The sequence below is a fragment of the Camelus ferus genome, chromosome 1 (assembly GCF_009834535.1).
Source record: "Camelus ferus isolate YT-003-E chromosome 1, BCGSAC_Cfer_1.0, whole genome shotgun sequence".
Classification (NCBI taxonomy): Eukaryota; Metazoa; Chordata; class Mammalia; order Artiodactyla; family Camelidae; genus Camelus; species Camelus ferus.
The window spans coordinates 79399760-79424971 of NC_045696.1; the positions used below are offsets into that span (position 1 = coordinate 79399760).

The 25212-nt window shown below is 34.7% G+C and overlaps 1 protein-coding gene across 8 annotated transcripts in view; it reads right to left on the reverse strand.

Moving 5' to 3' along the window:
• NLGN1 (neuroligin 1) overlaps positions 1 to 25212 on the reverse strand; it is a 756644-nt gene that overhangs the window by 548153 nt on the left and 183279 nt on the right. The gene's annotated exons all lie outside the window — the stretch shown is intronic.

Sequence of the window (25212 nt, forward strand, 5' to 3'; positions counted from 1 at the left end):
TAATAAAAACAATATATTAAAAGATCGTTCCACGTTGCCCTCTACACACTCCACAAATGTAACAGTTTCCTGAGAGTTCTTACTGTCTTTTAAGTCCCTTCAAGTCATTCTTTAATTGCCATCACCCTGCTCTTTTTAAAATTAAAAATGTAATCATTTTGAGAATGCAAATTGGTACAGCCACTATAGAAAACAGTATGGAGGTTCTTCAAAAAAATAAAATAAAAACAGAACTACCGTATGATCCAGCAATCCCACTTTAGAGTATGTATCCAAAGGAAAAGAAAACAGGATATGGGCAAGATAGCTGCATCCCAATGTTAATCACAGCATCACTCACAGTAGCCAAGAAACAAGAAATTTAGGAAACAATGTAAGTGTCCATCAGCAGATGAAAGGATAAGGAAGATGTAACATAGAGAGATACAACAGGGTATTATTCAGCCATGAGAAGGAAGGAAATCCTGCCATTTTTGACAATATGAATAGACTTTGAGGGCATTACGCTAAGTGAAATAAGCCAGAGAAAGACAAATACTGTAGGTTTTCACTTGTAAGTGGAATCTTAAAAAAAAGTCAAACACACAGAAATAGAGAGTAGTAAAGTGGTTGTCAGGGGTTGGTGGTGCGAGAATTAGAGAAAGGTTGGTAAAAAGGTGCAAACTTTCAGCTATAAGTTGAATAAGGTCTGAGGATCCACTGTATAATGTGGTGACTATAGTTGATAACATGGTATTGTATAATTGAAGTTGCCTAAGAAAGCAGAAATAAAATGTTCTCACACAAACAAAAAAAGATAAATACATGAAATGATTAAGGAAAAAAAAAGAGAATGTAATAATTTTCTTCAACTAAACTCAAAATGAAAATAAAATTGTCTCATCCCAAATTTTTAATGAAACAATATAATCATTTACTCTCCTGTTTAAAATGACTGTAATGACTTTCCAATGATTATAAGAAATAAATGCACATAGCATGCAAACATAGCAATGACTGCTTTAGTAGTTACGATAAACTCCTATGGGCTAGGCATGGGGTTAGCGACAACTATTCTATGCCCCTAGCATCCCTTCAAATTCAGCATTAGTAGTCCTACACTAAAGATTTTTTAAAAATAAGACAGTGAAGAAATCAATTTCCCAGCCACACCACTAAAGAAGGGCCACCCAGACTTTCTTTCCTGAGCGCACACATGTAGTTACTGACCACGTGAAAACTACAATCACTGAGAGTCTTGTCACGATGTGGTTTCTATTTGGATTGTATTTCAATATTATTGCTTCATTTCACTACACCCCTCCTACTACCTCACCTCCCATCTCACACACCCATTTTAAATTATATGCCTTTTAATTTAGCTAGGTGTTTCCCTATTCATTATTTCTGCAAACACCTTTTTTTTTTTTTTTTAATTTCTCCTTTGAAAGCTCAACCAAATTGACAACTATCTTCTCATATTGAAGACCTGGCAACTATCACTTCTGTGAAGTCTGGTTATGTTCTCCTTAAGGAAAAATTGATGATCACTGCCTAACTTTATGAATTCATGATAATTTGGAAAAATGCCAGTTATAGTATTTAGACAATTATATTACTGTTCACAGGTCTACATCTTCACTCTAGACTGTAAGCTTCTTGAGGAAAGGACATTGAATCTCTAGTACCTACAACAGATGATAAACACACATTTATAGATTACACAAATGAATGAATGAGATATAACATTTTCAGCTTTATTGAGGCAAACCAACAAATATAACTGTAAGATACTTAAAATGCACAATGTGATGATTTGATAAACATCTACATTGTGAAAGGACACCCCCATTAACTTAACACATCCATCACCTCACATTCTGCTTTTTTTCTTCTCAGTGAGAATATAACTTAGTATTAAGTTAGTAAGTTTTCATGGTTCCAAATATTTGCTATTACAAATACTGTTGCATTATTTGTACTAAATGTAAATCCTCTTTCTCTTTAATGGATCCTCTCTAAATTCAAATAATAAAACATCCCCTGGCCCCCACAGTATAGTTGCTCAATAAATGTGTAGATAAATGTTGAATCTTAAACATAGTTCCTTGAACATATGGAATATTATCCACCAGCTAAAGTGAATGCACTAAATCTATATGTATTAATATTGGTAAATCTAAAAGACAAAATGTTAATGTTGACAGGTAAAAAACAAGAAAGTATATTTAGTAATATATGTATGATATGGTTTAGATCAAAATTTGAAATGGATAATACTTTATAGTATTTATGGTCAAATATAGATGCATGTATATAATTTAAAATGCATGTGATTAATGAATGCCGACTTCCTAGGGAGGGAGGAGGAGTAGAAGGTAAGGAGAAGAAAATGTAGCGATACCTGTTATATTTTATTTCTAAGGAAATATCAAAACAAAAAAGCATATGCAAAAGTAAGAGATCGAAAGTTAATGTGCCAACTGCTACCAGTTGATTGAATCAGGTTGGGGAATTGTATAGGTATCAGTTTTACTGTTTTCTGAATATTTCATTTTTGAAATATTCCATAATATTCATTTAAAAAAGTGTAGCATCAAGGAAGAGGGAAAGAAAATAGAAAAATCACCAATGGACAAATGCCACAGTAGTGACTGTTGCAGGCAAGATTCACTCATGGATTTGAAAATCAGTGGGCAAAAATTAAGGAGAAACAGGATATGTGTGCATAGTCTCAAAGTAGCTCCTCTGAAACACTTATTCATTACAAGGGGGTGGAAATATAGCAGCTTTACAGTGGAGAAATCCAGGAGACACCACCTTATCCACACGTTCAAGGTGGATAACATCACCAATGATGAAACATATGGAACATTACAAAACCCTCAGTGCTCTGCGTTAAGGACGCGATTCTCGCCAATGCATAAGCTCATTTCAATCATAGGAAAACATCAGACAAACCTAAATTGACGGGCAGTCTACAAAACAACTAACTGGTATTCTTCAGAAGTGTCAAGAACATAAAAGAAAAAAGAAGACTGGGCAATTGTCACAGAGACTAAATAGAAATAGCAACTAAATGCATGTGGGAACTTATATAGGATCCTGGAACAGAAAAATGACATTACAGAGAAAACTGGTGAGATTCAGTTACGGTCTGTAGTTGAGATGATACCAATGTAATGTCTTGGTTTTGACAATCATACTATGATTACACTACATGTTACATTAAAAGAAGCTGGCTGAGAGGGTGTTGGGAAACCTCCGTATTATTTTTGATATACTTCTCTAAGTCTAAAGTTAGCTATTTTTTTAAAATGTAGGGAAAAAAAGAAGTGTGTATACCTATTAATTCCACAAATTTACCTGTAGGAATTTACTCAAGGAAATAATCAGAAAAGCCCACAAAGCTATACGTGTGCATACGTGGTTGTGTGTGCATGTGTGTGCGTATTCCATTATGGCATTACTAAAAAATTAAAATGGAAATAACCTAAATGCCCAGCAAATAATTATGTTTCACACAGAAAGCTATAAGCAGCCATGAAAATTATGATATTCCTTGAGATTTACTGGCAGGCAGAGATGTTTGTAATCTACTGTCATGTAAAAAAAGCAGAATAAAATGCAACCTAATTATAATTTTAACTGTATATTTTTAAATTTTTGCATTTTAAGTCCAAAAAGTTCTTGTTTCTGAATATGTGTGAAGAAATTGATCTTGAACAATATGCAGATATAATAAAATGGTAATATTTGCTTTTTAAGTGAGTCAAGGTAATGAGTGTTCTGTTTGTTAATATGTATTTTCAATAGTTCTAATGGGGCAACTAATAACTATGTTATTCTTGGATTTCAAGATGTTTTGGTGATAGGTATCTTAAAAAATAATATTATAAATAAAGCTACTCCTGTCTGTCATTTTAGTTAGTATTCAAGCAAATGTAGGCTTTTTTTTTTCTTTTTTTCTTTTTTTTTTTGGTGGCTGGAACAGAGTTTTCACCCTCAGGATAGCAATAAGGCTATGGCATATTCAGAAAGCACTGGGATCATTTTCAAAGAAAGATAGCACCATCAAGACAGTCTCCATTAGAGAATGATTGATTTGTTAGTCTTATCTCTGCACAGGAGAAAAGATTCTTAAACTCTGACATCCTCTGATTAAAACAGAACTAACAACGTAATTTTCCTTCAAAAACAATAAATTGTTTTAACACGAATACTTCAGGTATGCTTACAACTCCCTTCATAGTATAACTTTTAACTCTCACTGCATATACTTCATTTAAAATGATACACATTTTGGTCAGAGCTTATTGTTTGGTCCAGAACTGCATGAATGTATCTTATTAATAAAGAACTTAACTTTTTAGAAGAGGGTCCTTAGGCAAGTACTTATCTGTGTCAATACAATACGATTGTCTGATGGGGAAAAGGCTTTACGTAACTCCTGCAATGCTGTGATTTTACTTATTAGGGACTTAAAGTCAAGAGACATTTATAAAGAAGATTTGGAGCTAGAGCTTCCAGCCCAGACAGGATGATTTCTCCAACTATATCACCATTTGCATCCTCAATCACATGCAGCAGTCTGGTAAAGTATGAATTCACCCGCTAACCACCTGCAGAGATACAAAGGTGAACAGCCAGTCCCTGCCCACCAGGTGTTCATGAGAGGAGGTCAGACATATAAACACAGTACTTGGACAGCACTCCATTATCATATCAACTGGGGCTAGAAACTAACACCAATTCAGAATCCAAAAAACATGAATAATTATAACTTCCTATTATAAAAACAATTTATCAAAAGGATTTGGCCACTACTCTTTTGGATCTTCTAATTACAGTTCATTTGTTCCCTTTGCACATTAAGAAATGCAGACACCACATCAGTAAATGTAAATGCTTTCCTTTGAAATACATATCTTTTTACTTTTTTCATATTATTCTAGACAAATACCATTTCTGAACATACACCTAGAGAACTGTGGGGGGGGGTTGTTTGTTTATTTTTGTGGGGTTTTTTTTTTTTTGGTGAGGAGATTCAACTACACAGAAGTTAAGCAGTGTTTACACATGCTACAGTCTTCAGGGTCGACTATGTAAACCTTGTCACCTCAGTAGGATATAACCACGTATTCATTTAACATTGATCTTCATAATATCTAAATGCTTTGACAGGTATGCCATTCCACCACCTTTGTTTGACAAATGGAGGAAGATGCACTTTGTGAATGTTTTCAATCTCGGCATCTCTTTAACAAATATTTATAAGGATCAAACATATGCCAGTCAGTAATACTGAATATTTGATGAGCACTAAGATGTGCAAACCGGGGCTTCTGACACTGAAGAATGCATCTGGCAGGGGAGATTTAAGGCAGTTGAGGAAGTTTTAAAATAGAAACACATAAAACAACAATAAAGAATGGAAGCAGTGTGATTCGAGGGACGGGTATTAAACTTCAGAGACCTTTGATTTGGACTCAGATGCAGACCTTCTACCACTGGTTGAATGAGCTTAACCTCTCTGCAGCTCAGTATCCTCATTTATGAAATATACACAACACAGTTCCACTCACTCTGCGTGGTGGCTTGAAAGATTCCATGAGAACATATGTAAAGACATCAGAAGAATGCTTTATCCACAGTGGGTGCTCAGTGACTGAAAACTTCCATATCCTTTGCCTTAGGATCATGGAGGAGGAAAATGCTAATTCTTAAGTGCTTAGTGTTTAGACTTTTAATTATTCCCTTACCCAAGCTGCCCTTTACATTTTCATAAAAGGAATGATCTGGCCATACTTTCTCTGGAAGAGTCTCCATGTATTCATTTCCAGGAGGAAGCATCTTAGTAAAAAGACTAGAGAAGGCAGATGTACTCTATTCTTAATTAAAGACGTGGTGAGCTTTCAGGGCACCGTTAAAATTTTTCAGAAGTTCATTTTAGGTCCACCTGGAAGAGTAGTCCTTAGAAATGTACTGGTACAGATTTCAAGTATTTTGTTTTTGCAAAATGATGTGATTTTTATTACTCAGAAAATACCATCCTCTTAGCTAAGATATGTGCATAATTCAATAGGGACCCAATCCAACTGTTTCATTCTGTGAAGAAGTACATTTTTTAACAATTCATATTGTTTTGGCATAGAAATAAATTACAGTGCTGAAAAATCCCTAGAATAAATATAATGACAGCATACCTCATGCTGAACACTCCTCCATCTTCCCAACAGTTTGCTAAAGGGGAAGAACACCTAAGAAGTTCTTCTGCAGTTCTTTCAAATAATGTACTCCTACTCATCAGCCAGAATTCCTTTGGGGAAAGGACTGCTCATGCTGGAAAAGAATAGCACTGATTTGCAGATTTTCAATGGATCATTTTCAAGGAGCTTGGTTTTCAGGTGTCTGTAAATTCACTGCTCTACACTTGACCGTTTTCTGGTCAAAGTTACTGACCCTTACAGAACATATTAGTGCAGAAAAGACGGAATGTTTAGGAAAGGAGCATGTTGAAAATGGTTCCCAGCTCAACCACCAGCACATTTCTAGTCATCTTTCAACTGCAGTTTTTTTCTGATTCATTTGTGGGTGGTTTTAATATCTTTAGGAGCGTCTCTTATTCAGCACAGCTCTTTACAGTATCTTTCCAACGCTATTTATTATTTTGGCACCAGTTTCTATAAATGCAAGTACTTTCTTTTTTACAGCATACGAAATTATTTTTTCCATATATTATTTATAAATGGAAGAAAGTTTTTAAAAAGTTGCTTTGTACTATTTTCGTCTCTAGTTTCAATAAGAAACAGAAGCATATCTCGGTATTCTTTTTCTGCTATAAAACACAACTAATGTAAAGAAATTTTTGACTCATAGAATTTTTTTAGTAAATCAATTAATAAAACCGTGCTATTCATTAAAATCATCGTTAACATGATCATTGTTATGTGTCAGTTTTAAACAGCTTTTAGTTATAAGCGTTTAATGCTCTATTTTAAGTCTTACAACAATGAAAGGAAGGCATAATTAAACACCTTTTCAGATGAGAGAATCGAGACTCAAAAGAAGAGAAATAAGTTGTTCAAGGTCATGTAACTATCAAGTGACAAAGTCAGGATATGAATTCATATCTACCAACTCCAGAATCTGGAGAAATTGAAAATAATTATAACTAAATATTGTTTGATGCTTTAAAAATACTTAATGAATAAACATACATTTTTCACTGTAATGTACCTTTATAATATGTTACAAAATAAGACTCTCAGACTAGTTCCTTTTTACTCTTAAGGACATATTCAGCTTAGGATTTCTCAACCTTGGCACAGTTGACATCTTCAGCAGGGTAATTCTTTACTGGAGGTAGGGGTCTGTACTGTGCATTGTAGGATCCTTAGCCCCTACCAACAGTAGAGCAGTACTTCCTTATTTGTGACAATAAAAATGTCTCCAGACACTGCTAAATGTCTCCAGACACTGCTAAATGTCTCCATTTGGGAACTACGACTGACTAAGTAAAAGAAATTAATGCAACTGTATATTGATGAATAAAAAAGATTTCAATTTTTCATAGAGAATCAAACATCTCATATTTTTAAAGAATAAAATAGGAAAGAATGTAGCCATCTTGAAAGCAATGTATATCTCAAGTGGATTTCCGAATCAACTTTAAACTGCACAGATTATTCCAATAATTTTTAATATAGTTTATGAAATTAAAGTTAGATGACTACATTTTATATATCACAGAAAAAAAACACCTTAAATTGTACACCCTTCTCATTTCACATGTGAGGGAAACTGAGATAGAGTGACTTTGTTAAAGCTGAATTTTTTTTAAGTAGCAGTACTATGCCTAGAAGCAAATTGTCTGAGTCTCAGTTCATTATTCCTTCTTTATGATTAAGTCTAGGACCTACAAGGGCCTATTTGACAATGGAATTGAACAGCCTTAATATTTTTCTTCTTAAGATTGCGTAATAATCTTTTGTCACGAATGCACACGAAAGAAGTGTTCAACAACCAGTGAAAGATAGCTTGTTCATCTCTCAGCAGAAGGTAACAGAATTATAAGCCATACAATGAAGAGTGAAATGATTAAGGAATTTACTATGTGCAAACACTCGCATGAGTCTTGTCATTTGAGTTCTGACAGACCAATGTCTTCAGCAATCAACCCACAGCAACTTAATTATTAAAACACTGCTGTCGTCTGATTAGCCAGGATCCCAAATGCTGTTGCACACACTGCTTCTTGTTCTGATTTGCCCTACACTGCAAATTTACAGCGCACATGGCATAAGTAGATCACATTTCATTCAATATAGTTAATTCAACATGCCATTCAATGAAATGGCTATTCTAATGAACTTCACTAAATGGCCAAAAATGCTGGATTACAAAATTTACTAATTGATTCTAGATAATTTATAGTCATGAATCGTAGCTGCATTTAAGAGATAGCTAAAGACAAGGAAGAGTATACAGTTCTCTAATCACAACGAAGACATGTCTGGTCATACACAGTTCTAGAAGCACACATGCCAAATATGTAATCAAAGAAGAGATTCTTCTTCCAATGGTGGAAGGCAAACTCGGTAGCCCAAGGGGAATTGTTAGTGCTCCGTACATACCATCACTACCACTATGTGGTAGAATATTAACCATGTACTCTTACCACCTAGTTTGGTATGGTGCCTAATGATGGGAACTTGGACTTTGAAGTCAGACAGATGGAGATTCAAATCCAGATGCTCCCACTTATCAGCCATGGGATGACAGGGAAGGCGCATGCCTTTCCTGATTTCAATTTCCCCAGCTGAAAAATGTGGCCACATCACTCACCTTTCATTAAGACACACACACGTTGAGTAGTACGCTGTTAATAAACTTTAACTACTATAATTATCATAGTTACCAGCCAAATGTTTTCTTTTGGAATCCTAGAGAAACTCTACAAAATTTTTCAACTCCTATTTTTAATTCTCTGGATCTTATTCATCTAAATATTTCTTTAATTACTGCATTTATCTCCATCCCTGCTGTTACACCTTCCATGAAAGGCACGATCATTCTCAAGTGGCCTATCGTAACAGACCTTTAAATGGGCACTATCATCCATGCTTGTTCTCCAGTCTCTTCAAATAACGTTTTAAAAGCATTCTCATCCTCTTCTGGTTTACAACTGAAGAAACTCAAGCCCAGAGAAGTTCATTAACTCGCGGCCACACAAAGAGTAAATGGTTGAGTCTAAAATTGAGCCAAACATCTCTCCAGTGCATAGTGATACCTCCAAGTGTAATGTGAAGGGAGGACATACTGGGGAGACTCAGATAAAATATGAATCAGTATTTTTGTCACCAAAGAGACTTTATAGTGGACAACATCATGTATTTTTTATTCTGATTCTTCATTTTAAACTAGTAGTAAGGTTCTAGCCTTTTAATACTGTTTTAGATAAAGAATCATGTATTAAAGGAGCTTTTGTCCCTTGAAACTGTTTGGTTTTACCTCCAGGTTGTACAGGTGAGTTAGTATATAAAGCATCATGTTCCAAAGATCTTCACTCAAATGGCATTCTCATACTAACTGACTAGGATGGTTTTGACTCTTAATTATTCAGGCAATTTAATAGTTTTGATAACTTTCTAGAGGTTATAAAAATGCAAATATATTCAGAAACCTATAACACAAGACTTGAAAGTTGAGGGACATAAATTTCAATGAATATATGTAGCAAATGTCTTTAATTTACTCCAAAGTATGTTTCTCACTTGAAAAGAATACAAAAGTATGATCAGTCCAGTGTGGTATTCTGCCTTTCTTTGATAACTAGCTTTTGCCCCAATAGCTGTGATGTCTGAAACAAGTGTTCCATGGACGTCATTTGACTTTAATGAGTGACTCATTGTACAATGGAAACTACTTTACATTCTCTCTAGATACTTTCACTGTGTGAAAAAGATAAAGCTCCATTTAGCTTGGGGCTGACATGGTGGAACATAATTCACCTGCCTCCACTCTCTCTATGTCATGGAGCTTTCTACAGAATGGCAAGAATAAGCATTCATTTTATTAGAACATGTACTTCATTTTCTTTTGCTATATACTTAGGGTAGAAGATCTGCATAACCCAACAGAGTAAAGAAGAAGAAAACCTACCTAACCATCAGTTAAATACAAGAAGTTAAGTAAATTCAGAACAAAACACAAAAGATTTTCAGGAATCACACTTAGCCAACAAGATCAATATTGACATGGAGCCCCGTTATGATAAGGAATTTTGACAAAATATAGAATCACACACATATAAGTGCTAGCTAAAAACAAACACAAGCATGCAGATAATGAAAGCAATAAAGATAACACACTGAAATAAAGGCACACAAAGAAGCCCAGAGAGTCACAAATAAGCAGCAACAATACATACATCAAGATTTGAAGCTAGCAATGCTCTGAAATGTGTGAATCAGGGATCAAAGCATCATAGTGTCCTTTTCATATAATAAACCAGGATGCTAGCTAGCAAAGTAGACTCTGTGGCCCAAGGCTATTTTTTAAACTGCTGCTCTGGAAGGTTCTAAGTGCTAAATGACTCTGGTTTTTCTTATTTGCTCTTAGATGACTCCCACATGGTTAACATTTCTGACATACCCTTGTACAAGCCAGGTAGATGGTTCCATCACACAGGGATTGTCATTTCAGCTGTGTTACAAAGAGCTGACACTTTGGCAAAAAGAGAAGGCAGCAAATAAGAATAGACTTAGAAGTCACTATTTGCTTATTTGAAAAAATTACAATACAAATGCCTTTCCTTTAATCTACTTTGTATTTAACAGTTTATACATCACAATTAAATATAATGTGAGAATACATATATTTTAATTTAGCACCCTTCTGAACTCTAAAATTCTTCTATATTTGTGTTTCATTTTCACTGGTTATTTTATTATTACTTGCCCTGGCTATTGCTCATAGTGACACTAGTGGTAAGCCAAGATTCCTTGATTAAAATATAAAAATAGAGACAATAGAATTTAAGGGACTCATCTGCCTAATGAGACAACCTTAGGTCTCAAATTCTTGGTGCTACATTTCTCCGCTGGAGAAGAGAGAATTGCAATAATTGTGTGCCTAGCTCCACAGAAGCTCCAAATAAGGCTACATGAGTGATTCATTCTCTTTGAATACCTTTCTTATTCTATAGGATAGTTTTACAGATATTTTGAGGATGGACCTCCATTTTATGCATGTGTATAAATCATACAGATACAGTCCAGTAAGAAGAGATTACAATGCACATTCCATACACAGATTTTACACCCAGTGGATAACTGGGGGCCTCCACTTAGAGACCACTGTTCAGTAGCACTGGAATCAACACTACACCTCTGTACCTTTGAAACAGAGCCCTGGGGATGGACTAGCAAGATTAAGCCAAAGAGAGTCTTAGGGTAGCAGCACCTTTAGCTTTGAACCAAAAGCAAAATAGCAAGAAAGCTTTGATAACTTCTTCACCCTAACCTGATTTTTTTGCCAGCTCTGCAAAAGCATGCACCACTGATAGAGGACACGTTGGAAGTCATCGGCTTGAACAAGAGGGTTCTGTGCTATTTCCAGATTGAGGTGAGAGTAGCCAAAATGCTTCAGTATCGAAATCAGAAGTAGCATTATTCTAGCATGTAAAAAATTCAGATTATCATTCTTGTAGGTCACTGTCCTGGATTCCACCCTAAGAATCCAGGTCACTCTTCCTATTTCTCATCAAAACTCATCTGTTCCAAGCTATTTCTCTCTTTTATAAAGTAATTAATGGAATTATACCCAATAAAGAATCAATGAAAGAGTAAGTTAGGTTATACGTTAGATTAAACCTAAGGAATATACGAAGCAGTGGGACTTGTGTCTACAGAGATCAAAGTTCCTCCTGTATGCTAACCGTTGTAGGATGTGGGATTTTGGACCTATGGCATAAATATGCACAGCCACAGCATCTGCTAATATATACACTGTCACCATGCCTGTTAAGGTACTTTAACTTACATACAGAAGTTATACCGTTTTTCTTCCTTAATTATCTGTGTTTTATTGGTAGGGTTGATGCAACCTAATTTCTTTCAATCCCCTTCATTGAATTTTGGTAAAAGTGTCTATGCACTTTCAAACTTGGGTTTCTCACTCCCACAGTAGATCTGGGCATACATCTGCTGTCACTTTTATCAGCTTTTATGAGAGAAAAAAAATGAAGTAATAAGAAACTTTTAGGAAGAACACTGCCAACAAGCATTGTCATCCAGTACTTTTCAAAACTATCAAGTATCCATCATTTTCTCTCTCTCAGGAAGACTTGGTGTTTGTTTATTTATTTACTTACTTATTTAATGTTGCTGAGCATGAAGTGAGTGAAGCTGGGACTTTGGAGTGGGTGGGGTAATTCTAATGTTTTTAGCTGAAGGCAAAATATATGCACCACATTTTAAAATACTCTAAAACAAGAGTGTGTATCAGGTTTCCAACTAATGATTTTAGAAAGAAAGTATTCACACTGTAAAAGAATGAATTCAAGGCAAAACTTTTGTGTTAGCAGCCCTCATTATCCCCAAAAGCCCTTAAAATGACAACTCAGATCCTTTGAAAGAGGCAAAAATCTCACAATAACAAGAGAAAGGAGACAATGGTATCATTTTGGAAACTAGAATGCAAAAACACAAAAACAAAAACAAACCCAAGAAACAAAGTACTTAGCTAAGAAAGTTGATTTCTAAGGTGACAGTAGATAAGGTCAAAAACCAACTCAGTTTCTCTGCAGAACTCCACATGTTCCAAGAACTGGCAAACAAGTAGTTGGAAGGGTGGTGAATCCAAGTCTAAAAACAGTAGGATTGTTTGAAAGGCTTTTTCAGAAGCAGAAGGATCCCCAGATTCCCTCCAGAATTTAAGGCTCTTAGTGAGTGGAATTCAGGTGTCAAACACACCATGAGAGCCCCGAACTCCTACATCATGCAACTTCCTCAGTACAGTTAGATTATTCAACCACATGTTTTCCATGATAGTAATGAGAACTGACTCTCATTTAGTTTTATTTCATGGTTTCCAAATAATTTTTACATATATTGCCTAATGTAACCCACAATTGTCTTCTTTGTAAGACAAAATTGCTTCCTCTCTTTTACGTGAGGAAGAAACTGAGGTAAAATTAATCAACTCACTAGTAGTAAAACCTTGAATACTGGCAACCAAGGTCTTCTGATCTCAAAATTTCTTGTAGCTTAGATTGCCCTTTGATCTCTTCCCAGAGGTTTATTTCTCCAAGAAAGTGATTTGCCATCACTGGTGTTCATAACAATCCCTTAAAGAGCTTGATTTAAATGACAGTTGCAAAGATTCTAAGACTGAGGTGAGGTCCTGAATAACTAACAAATTATTCAGGTGATTCTAATGCAGGTGGTGGGAGACCACGCTTTGAGAAATACTTCATTAAATATTCTAAATAAATCTGGGCCACATGAGACAAGTCTCACTATAAACAAATAAGATAACCCCAAAACTCAAAGCCAACTAAAATTTTCAATAAATGATATTATCAAGATATACCCTTGACTATTATTAAGGGTGGGTTGGGATATGAGGAACGTCTCTTCACCTTTTGTTAAAAACTCTATAAAAGTTATTTTTCCTAGATAGGTAGAAAACACACCAAAAACTGTTTTTCAGAATTCAAGACAAGAAAAAGAAAATTGTTATCAGTTCTAATTAACTTGGAATAGTCCCTTTTTTAATCCGTGTTCCTTTTTATCCGACCTACCAGGAAGTTCAAAACTAAATTTAATATAAATTACTAAAATTTTAGGCCTATGTACTTTTCTACTGAGAGCCTCACCCTCACATACACTCATATGAGTTTGAGCTATTTTTATTTTAATTGTCTTATTATACATGAATTTTAAAAAGCTGTCTTAAAATCATTTGGGAAGTAGGCAGGGTATAAATTATAAATAAGTACACCTGAGAAATATGAAGTAAACAAATTTATGCAGGAATTATTTCAACATGAAAAAAGGACAGGGAACTAGAGATTTGCAGTGCTAGTTTTTTCTTTTTTTCCAAAACATAATTCTTTCAGGCACAGTTGGTAAGTACACCTGTCATGTATGCTTCCAAAAATGTAGCTGAAAATGATAATATACCGAGAGAAAAACAAATCTTGAGAATACAAAATTCATTTGTTATAATCAGTTTTGCTTACACTCTCTCAAAATAGCCATCTGTACTAACGTGTGTACATAACAGAACGACTTGCTGCAGTACAAAAAGGTTCGCATATATTTAGACCTTGGAACTTTCTTAAGGCTTGAAAACTTTTCAAAGGCACCTCTCCTACTTGCTACAGAGATGCTACATATAAGGGAACAGTAGTTGATATAAAATGAACAGCGGCTGTTTAAATAAATCCTATTAAAATGCTGTAGTCCTGTTTTTTTCTTTTCTTTTTCTCCCCTTAAAATATTTACCTATTTCCCCCTTTCTGAGGTCTTCCTTGCCTTTTATTTAATAAGCACTCGCACAATGCTTAGTACATACAGGTGATTTCCAGTGTGCTCTACAAATATTAGCTCATTTAAGCTTCAGAGCAAACTATAATGTAGGCAAATTTCCCCGTAATCTTATAGCTTCTGTGGAAGAGCTGGGATCTGAATCCACATCTGGGTTTCAAGCAGTCTGGTTTCAGCATCCGTGACCACTGCATACTCTGCTGCCTCTATGCTATATTTAAGGCTGAAAAGGCAATGCCTTAGAGAAAATATAGTGTCATGCACTAGATCCTGACCTCCTATGCGAATTGGGATATATGTCTACCTACATTTGCCATTTCAAACAAAATACCTGATGAATCTTCTTGCAGATATTAGAATCTATCTATAGGTCCTTATTTTATTTTGGAAACAAAAATTCTTCGTGATGTACACATGTTTCCTCAATTGTGAGATATTTCTTTGCTACAATAATGTATTTGGGGGAGGGAGAAAAACTGTATCAAACATACCTGTCAATCATAAAGAGCATTAAAATGCTAAAGGCTGAAACTTAGAACTAAGAAAATAATGCAAAATTTAACCCCTTCTTTTTATGGGTTTTCCTTTTTAATTTGTTATAAAAAAGACCTCACCTTTATATAGATTTTTAATTACCTTGAATACTTATTTAAAGCAGATAGGATAAAAGTAATAAACAAATCATTTTTAATTGTTAGAAATTATTCTTTCTATTAAGACAAATCTTAAGCTATGCTATTCGGGATGAATATTTGATAAAATGTTACTAGTATTGTTGATATGTTTAAGGTAGAACAAATTATTTAAATACACTAAACTACAATCCTCTCAACATTTTTTTAATAAAATGAGGTAGGGGAATAAAGTATAACGAGTTTATAAAGGCATCTTAGTGAAAAGTGGGAAGTTAAAGCGTTATCTATCTAGTTTAAATTCTCTCTAAGGTAACGGGTCTGGCAATCTACTGCTGTGTGGTAGCCGACACCAAAATTAGTGGCTTAGAATAGCATTAACCTTTAGTAACTATTCCCTTTCTTCAAAAATCTGCAATCTGAGCAGGGCTTACTGGGAAGATCCATCTCTGCTCCACACAGTATCAGCTGGGGTAACTCAGTCAGGTCCCCAGCCCAGTCTTGGGTCCCCCGTCTTCTAAGAAGACTCACTCACACGGCTGGCTAGTCGATAGTGGCTGTCGACTCAGCCAGGATTAGTGACCAGGATCTTTAATTCCTGTCCATGCAGCCTCTATGGAGCATCTTGGACTTCCTCACAGCATGGTGTGTGGATCCCAAGAGGTCCCAAGGGACCTGGAAAGTTTCTGTGACATTTTCTCTGCCCAAGCCTCTAAGTCCCAGAACAACACTTCTGTTACATTCTGCCAGACGAGCAAGTCACTATGGCCAGCCCAGATTCAAAAGAAGGGGGTTAGACTCCACATCTTCAGGTATGATGACTTTGTAGCCATCTTCAACCAACCATATCGACACAGAAATTTAACTTGATGTCTATAAAAATGCTCGCTTTTCATTTTCTTGAGCTAAAAGAGTTAATGCTAAAGTTTACAAAATAAACATACAAGAATAGCTAGGAAATCCCTAGCTAAGAATAATAATTGAGTACCAGTCCTGCCACATTTAAAAAATATATTCTACAGCCTTTACAATTAAAACTACATATTGTGGCTCTAATGGAACAAAATATAAGACCAGAAACATATGTATGATAAAGGAGTATTCTAAATAAATAAGAAAAAGATGGAGGTTTTAAATACATTATGTTGAGACAATTGGATAGTCATTTTTAAAACAATCAAATTGGCTCTGTATCTAAATTTACTCAGTAGAATACATTCCAAATGAAACACATTTAAGTGAAAAAAAAAAGTAAGCCATATTGACATGAGAAGGAAATATAAGTGGATGAATTACTTTATAAACTGAGTGTGGTTCCTAATTTATAACTAAAGCTTTCTTAATTAAAACTAAATATCCAGAAATAATGAAAGTTTGGTAAATTCAATTACAAGTTTAAAAAACCATCATGTTCTAAAACATACCATAAACAGAGGCAAAAGACTAATTACTAACTGCAATAAAATATTTGCAATTTATCTCACAGAAAAATCTCCCCAATATATAAAAAGATTCTAAAAATCAAGAACAGAGACATAGACTGACAGAGATAAAAAGACAGCACAGAGAAAAAGAGATATCAATTGCATTTGAACAAATATTAAGGAGTACTCAACCTCATTATAATCCAAGTGGTCAGTAATACCAAATTCAACCTAAAAGATGATATCATTCCTAATCTGTCAAACCGGTAAGATTTCAAAAGTTTGGCAACACACACAAAGGCAAGACTGTCGGGAAAGGAGTAGTCTATATATAGATTGCTGGCGACAGTATCAAGTATGTGACCACATGGTGGGGAAGTAGGCAATATCTACCACAATAAAAGCAATTCTACTTCTAGTAATTCATCCTGAAGATAATCTTTCAAAAGTAAAAACCAATATATACAAAAGATTGTTCATTATGTCATTATTTGGAATGGCAAAATAGTGGACACCACTGAAATGCTATCCCTAGGAAACTGATCTGAGTGAAGAGTGATGAAAGAGAAGTATGTAGATGAAAAAAGAATGAAGAAGACGTCAATAGAGAGTGTTACATCCAAGGTGTACTATTAAGAAAAACAAAAGCAAAGTCAAGAGAGTAGATAAATAAGCAATACTGTAAATATGCCTCATTTTAAATAAGAAAGGAGAAATAAAATATATATATGAAAAAACATTGTTTCTTTTTGCAAGAAGAAATTAAGACAATGATTTCCTTTCCTGCAGGTAAGTGGAAGTAGAGATTGAAGGAAATTATTATGGGAGAAAGATTTGAGTATATGTTTTATCTTTTGGATCATATAAATAATTTACATATTCAAAATTTAAATTAAAGAAGATGAAAAGACTATCATAAAATTCAGTCCAAACATAAACAAATGTACCATAACTATATATCAAATTTTTAACATGACCATACAAGGAAAAATAAATAATTCAAGTAAATTAAACACAGTGTTCTAATTACACACTTTAGTGTACCTTAATCGTACATATCATAAGGGCCAAAAGAACTGCAAGAAATTTTTTTTAACTTCTCAAGGTGAAATTTTGTTTTATTTTGAAAACTCACAAAGACTGCTCATGAAGGTTTATGATTGCCATTGTTACATTCATTAATCCACTTGGTAAATATTTATTGACCACCTCTTGCTTATCAAGCACAAGAGACATAAGAAATGAACTTTACTTCTTTGACTTTCTCTGATAATAGTGGTATAAGATGTGATCCTAAACATTGTGTGTGTGTGTGTGTGTGTGTGTGTGTGTGTGTGTGTTGTAAGACAGAAAAACGAGTATGCATTTTGTTTTTGTTAGGAACCGTTTTTCATCATGACAGAAGGAAAATACAACTATGGAATGCGGGCAGTTGAGAACGAATTCTATGGCACTGCATCCGAATTTGAGATAGTGATGAAAATTCAACAATTGTTTTAAAATGCTTTGTTGAGGTATAATTGATGTACAATAACCCCACATATTTAAATGTATCATCTGGTAAGTTTTCACATATGCAGGCACCCATCATCTATCACTGTAATAAACACTGCATTCACATTTATCACTCCCCACAGTTTTCTCATGCTCCTTTGTAATCTCTTGGTTTTGCCCCTCCTCCCTGGAGCCACTCATGTTCTTCCTGTAACTATGGATTAGTTTGCATTTTCTAAAGTCTTATATAAATGGAATTATCCAGTACGTACTCTTTTCAGCGAAGAGTCTGGTTTCTTCCATTTAGCATAATTATTCTGAGATTCACTCATGTTATTTTTATGTTTTTACTTTAAAGTGTGTTTCTTTAGGCAGCAAAATTATTGGAATTTTTCTTTTTTATTCAGTCAGACAATCCCAGCATTTTAAATGTAAATGGAGTTGTTTAGACCACTTACCTTGATTGTGATTATTGATATGGTGAGGTTTGACTCTATCTTACTACATGTTTTCAATCTGTCCCTTATGTTCTGTGTGCCCTTTGTCCATTTCTCTGCCTACCTTTGGATTAAGTAAATATTTTTATAGTTCTGTTTTACATCTTTTCTTGGCCTGTTAGATACAACTCTTTGTTTTGTTATTTTAATCACTGATTTAGAGTTCACAGGGAAAACATCTTTTAACTTATCTCAGTCTACTTTCAAGTGATATTATACAACTGTGTGTGTAGTATAGGAATCTTCCAAGAGTGTACTTTCATTCCTTGCCTTCTGAACATTATGCTGTTGTTGTCATACATTTTATTTACCCATATGTTATAAACCCTTTAATGTTTTGTTCAGTCAGTTATCTTTTCAAGACATTTAAATAAGAAAGTATCATATTTACACATTATCGTTTCTTATAGTGCCTGTCTACTGAAGATTGTTCTTTAAATCACCATATTTCACTAGTTATTGAGATATATTTTGTTGGCTGTAGATGATTCTTGCCTGGTAGTTTTTACTTTAAAGAGCACTTGCTCACTGCCTCCTCATTTGCATTGTTTCTAATGTAACTTCTGCTGTCATCACTCTTTTTTTCTGTATGTCGTGTCTTTTCCTTCGCAGATGTCTTTCATATTTTCTTATTACCACTGGTTTTGAGGAATTTGATTATAATATGCTGGGTGTCATGTGTTTATATCTCTTGTAATTGGGGATCACTGAGCTTCTTGGATTTGTAGATTTACAATTTTCATCACGTTTGGAAATTTTTCAACAATTGTTTCTTCAAATTTTCTTTCTGTAACACTCTTCTTACTCTAGAGACTCCAGCTGTATGCACATTTGGCCTCTTGAAGTTGAACCACGTATCATTCATATTCTGTTCACTTTTTAAAATTATCTTGTTTTATTTTGAATAATTTCTATTCTTATGCCTTCAAATTCACGACTTTGTTCTGCAGTGCTAATCTGCCATTGCACATCAGTGTATTTTTCATCTTACATTTCACAGTCTTCATATGTATAAATTAGATTTGGGTCTTTTTAAAAATTATTTTCTGTATCTTTAAGTTTGTTTAAGCATCTGGAATACAGTTATAATAACAATTTTATTGTCCTTGCTAATTCTAACATCTTTGCCAGTTTAGTTCTATGTCAATTGACTTATATTCCTCATTAAGATTCATATTTTCCTTCTTTGCATGTCTGTTAACCTTTGACTGAATGCTAAACATTTTGAATTTTACCTTGTTGGATACTAGGTACGCTTGCAATCCTATAAATATTCTCGAGCTTTGTTCTAGGTTTTCTGTTAAGTTACATGGAAAGGTTTGGGCTTTGGAGTCTTGCTTTAAGAAGTGTTAGGTAGGCACAGAGCAGTGCTTAATGTATGGCTCATTATTTCCCACATCTCCTGAAGCAAGAACTTCATAAGTACTCTACCCTGTGTCTCATGAATTACGAGTTTTACCTTTCTGGCTGGTAGGAACATGCACTCATCTTCTCCTGTGTGTGCATCATGCATTGTTCATTTTAATACTTCCAGATAATTCTTTCCTGGCATCTGATAATTTCCTCACATGCTTGCCCTAATCATTGTGCTGAATACTTGAGAGAGGCCCTCTGAAGACCTCTGGACTTCTCTCCGCATACAGCTCTCTCACCTCTGTGTTCTATAGCCACCTTAATCTCTTGGACTCTTCCAACTCTGGGAAGTTGGTTGGAATCCATCTGGATTTTCCTTCTCTATACTGTGGTCTAGAAACTCCTCCAAAGCAGTAAGCTGGGACAGTTGCAGGACTAACTTCATTTCCGATTTCTCAGGGATTGCTCTTTCGTTTTCATTGTCTGACATCCATTGTCTCAAACCCCCTTGTTTCATGTACTTTGGCTGTGCTTGTTCTGTTTTATTTTTTGACTAATTCAGGCAGGAGATAAACTGCACTCTTTCTTATTCCATTTTGGCAATAACCAGAAGAGAAGAAAACTTACGACATTAAAAAAAAAAAAAAACAAAAACCATATTCTTAACAGTCCCCTGAACACATCTAAATCAGAGTTTGACCTACTTTTATTTTTCTATAAATAGTCAAATAGTACATATTTTGGACTTGCAGGTCACATGGTCGTTGTTGCAACTACTCAGCCCTGCCACTTTGTGTGAAAACAACAAAAACAACAATAGATAACTGAGCTTAGGTGTTTCAGTAATATGTTACTACAAAAACAGGAAGAAGACTGGATTTGGCCCACAGGCTTTAGTTTACTCACTTTCAAGTTGGATCAAAGTCACCTCAGTATCTCAGTGGTGAGATACAATGAGCATTTTCTTAATCAAGTCCTCAAATATATAGAATTATCAATAATAGAATAACTGGACATTATTTGCCTCCTAATATAAACAATATCACCTATGTGACATTCTTGCCAAAAATGTTTAAACTGATCTAAGGATGATAAAATAATCAAACAAATATTAAATATGGATTATTATGAACAAGAGTTAGAGTGGGCCATTGAAAAACACCAATGTAATGAAAAACAAAAAACAAAAGTTAGAATGTGGGGCAACTAGATTAAGACATACTAAATATACTATTCATGAATTTTTATTGGATCCTCAATAAAAACTGAAACACTTCATTGAATAATTTTACTGAGATAATTTTGGAAATAATTTGCAATTCATTCTCTACATGTAACATGCTTACTACATTATGCATCATATTATGCACTCTGTTGTTCTTGAAAAATGACACATTAAGAAGCATCATGCAGATGAGTGATTAAAACGTGAGTTTTTTGTTTGTTTGTTTGTTTGTTTGTTTGTTTTCAGAATGAATTAAAACACTGCTGTTTAAACCATCACTAAAACCCAAACATGGAAGGAGGAAGGGAAAGGAGAAAAAAGAGAGAGAAAGTGAGGGAGAGAGAAGAAAGGGGGATAAAGGTAGAAGAGGAGGAAAGAAAGGAAAGGTAAATGACGGTACAAACAAGAAAAGGAAGGAGGCCAGTAGACAGTTGCATGGTGAACATTACTCTGATCACCATAAACTGATCTAGTAAGTGCACCTCACCCTGTGTCAATTTCCCATGTCTAGCCATGCTTTGAGAGGCTGCCTGGCACCATTCCACATGACTGGGCACCCACCTTGCCTCCATCAGTTTTCACAAGACCAAAGGACTGAAGGCCCACCTGGTTCTTCCAGCCCTCAGAGATGCCTCAGCAGCTTGTTTGCCTGCCAGGTTTCTTGCTGCCAGACCAAGTTCTACACCCTTCACTCCACTTCTTGACTCAAAGCAGCCACCTGCCCAGTTGAACCTTCAGGACGGTAAGACCCCAAATAACCCCCTCATTCCATTGGGCAGATAGGGGAGAGATTGCTGACTGGCAGCATTTCCCTGGGATGTAGCCCTAACTGAGCCAGAAAAAGAATGCTGCCCAGGAAACTGTTTACTGATTAGATTTTTATTCTTAATGGTCTGTCCCATTCACACGCAGAGTCAGAATGCAAACATAGTGAAATCAAATTCTAATTGGGCAAAGGGTCTCATATCAGAGATCAAGTTCAGCAATACTGCCACTTGCCTAGCCTACAGCCCTCACGATGCCTTTGCCATTCCCAATCAGCACACAAAACAGCCTCGAAATAATGCAAAGACAAGAAAAGCACTCATTCAAAAGTTTCATTTTTTTAATCAAAAAAATAAAGTCCTTTAATTCATATTTTATGTGAAATGATTCACCTTTGGTAACAGTAAATATGAATATGTGATAAGTTGTAAATAAGAGTGGTATCAAACCTGGAGCTAAGTTTGAACTTTTCCTTAAATCCTCCATTCCTTGAGTTTTTAATATTATGAATATACTTCTTTACTTTATACACTTCCTTTAGTGTGTGGCAATACCTTCGTATACTTTGTACTTATATTCTATCTTCTGGGAAAGCAATTAATGCCTTTAACTAGCACATGAAAATTAATACACCAAAAGAACGCCTCCTTCCAAAGCTACTCTGGATACTTCTCAATGTTCTTACAGAAGAAATGATCATATAAGGATGAGATTATAAATCATATTATAAAAAAGGATATTTCTACAAAGAGGACTTCCTTCATGGACTTTTCGTCTCTGATAAAACAATCCATTACACATAAAGAGTCTTAGAGTTAAAACTCTTTCACATTTTTTTATCTAATTGCTAATGAATCCTTGTGTTGTAGGCAACACCTTCAACTTACAAAAGAGGAATAAAAATATTAGAGGGATTAAGAGACTTAATGTCATATACTTAGGGGATGATGGGAGGGAAATGTTAAAAAATAAAACCAAAAAATTTATAAAACTATAGTATAAAATTTTATTTTAAAATTCTCCATACATATTTATTTTTAATAATGCTCAAAAACTTGCAACTTATTGGGCTTTTAATGTTATAAAAATTTTTGCATTACCTTTTCCTTTTAAGGGCTGGAATCAACATCTGTCTACTGAAGTTGATGGAACCATCAAACTCATTTTACACCTAATTCATTTCACAGTCATAATGACACTTTTTCAGCCTGGAACATCAAAACAGAGGCACATCCAGGTTTTTTCACCTTTATGGTTACAAAAAAGAAATATTCTAACAAATGCATTCCCCATCTATTCATTGAAAAAAAAACATATTTATGAACATGAAGTGGCATAAAACCAGAGTTTTATCCTAGTTTGAAAAAAAAAAAGTCTCAAGTTGTAGATCTCTGGAGGATCTGGGGAAAGCAAACTTCTCTACTAAAATCTGCCAATCTACCGAATAGCATACATCTTCAACTATAGTGAGTTGTTTACCATCAAAGTTTCACAACTGTCCACTTCCAAATGCTGAAAGGTAAGGAATGAAGTGGCATTTCTAGTGATTTTTATCTGGGCCCAGAGGGCCAAATCCAAAACACGGATACAGAGAAGCACAAGCACCCACTGAAGTTTATATCCTACGTACATCCTATGGTGACCTAGGCACAAAAGAAACCATCCTCATGGCTCCGCGTAATAGCACAGCTGACGATGTGATTTCCCTGTGGTCTTCTCACCCATAATTTAGCTCTACATCTTAAGGCATCCTAGAAGCTTTCCTGAGCTCAGTTTCCAGAGAACCAACATCTGTGCCATGTAGACATGCCTCATAACATCACAGTATCTCAATTTTCTCAACTACAAAATAACGCCTGTTGAACGGAATAAGGGTTATAAAAATCAAATTCTGATTAAGGAGCTTCAAATAAGCATAGAATACAGTTTTTTTAACTAGTTTTTTAAATGTTACTTTCACCATTTTATAGTAACTGAAACAAAAGCATATCAAAAATATTACATATGAAGGAATAGTGGAAAAATAATTTTCTATTTGATTCACACCAAGTGTGGGCCATTCAATTTGAATGTTATTCAGAAGCCAATTATGGAACATTGTGATCACTGTTTCCTTTTTTGTATTATAATAGCAGAACAAATGAAAAATCAGGAGGAAACTAAAATTAGTCTCAATATTTTAAACTGCATATTTCCAAAGATATTTTATAATAAACTGTCTCCTAGATACAGTTACCTAATCACTCCATGTATAGTATCTAAGATGTCGCACTGGCCTCTCTAATTAGTTTCTTTGACCTTCAGATTTGAGAGATAGGTGAGCCAAGTCCTTCTTGAGAATAGAGTGTTCCATACCACCCAGTAAGTGCCTTCAGCCAAGGTAACACTTTTCTTACGAACTTATCACCAAGTAACCTGTATTAGCTTATTCACTGTTAGACTAATATAAGGAGACAAAAAGTTTTCCTGGAATTTGCCTTATATCTATTCATACTTTGAATCATAAAGGTAACAACTGAGAATTTATGTTTTACACTGGTTTAGGCACAGGACTGTCACAAGACACCCAAATGATCTCTTTTGACCTCTTTTCACTAGAAGTCATTTTTACCCTTATTCTTTATTTTAGATTTCTAATTTTGTTATTATAATTGTTTCTATTATATTTATTAATGGCCCCAATAGTGTATGGATCCAAGAGAAATCTAAGAGTCCTTGTGTTATATGGAAGACAAATACCCTATCTATCCTTAAAATTGTATCATGTTAACATTAAATCCCCAAAGAACTATTTTCCAGCTAGTCCCAAAAATGAACAAAAAATTACAATAATCATGTTCTGAAAGCCAGACCATGAACTCAATTCTCTTTTCTTAGAAATTTTTAGCTACGACAAAAAAAAAAAAAAAAAAATCCCAGTCTGGAGTTCAAAAAAAAAAAATAACATTAAAGATGAGGAATCAGATTTGGGGACTTCTGGTGAATAAGATAATATCAAATAAAAGGAAGGAAAGTAAAAGGAAAGAGAGAGAAATGTCATGGACAAATTGTGACCTCAGGGAAGATTTTAACTTCTGGGCCTCTGTTTCATAATCCTATACAAGGTTGTAATTTCTTTTAGGGATTTAGCCCAGTCCTCCAACTCCGGCACCTTGAGTCTTACTTTTCGCTGGGACTCTATATCATCCCTAAGTGCAGCAGAAACACTTTACTACTTAATTAATTATACGGTGCAAAGATGGTTGATAGAAAACATTTTTTCCTCTTTCTCTTCTTTTCTCTTTTGGC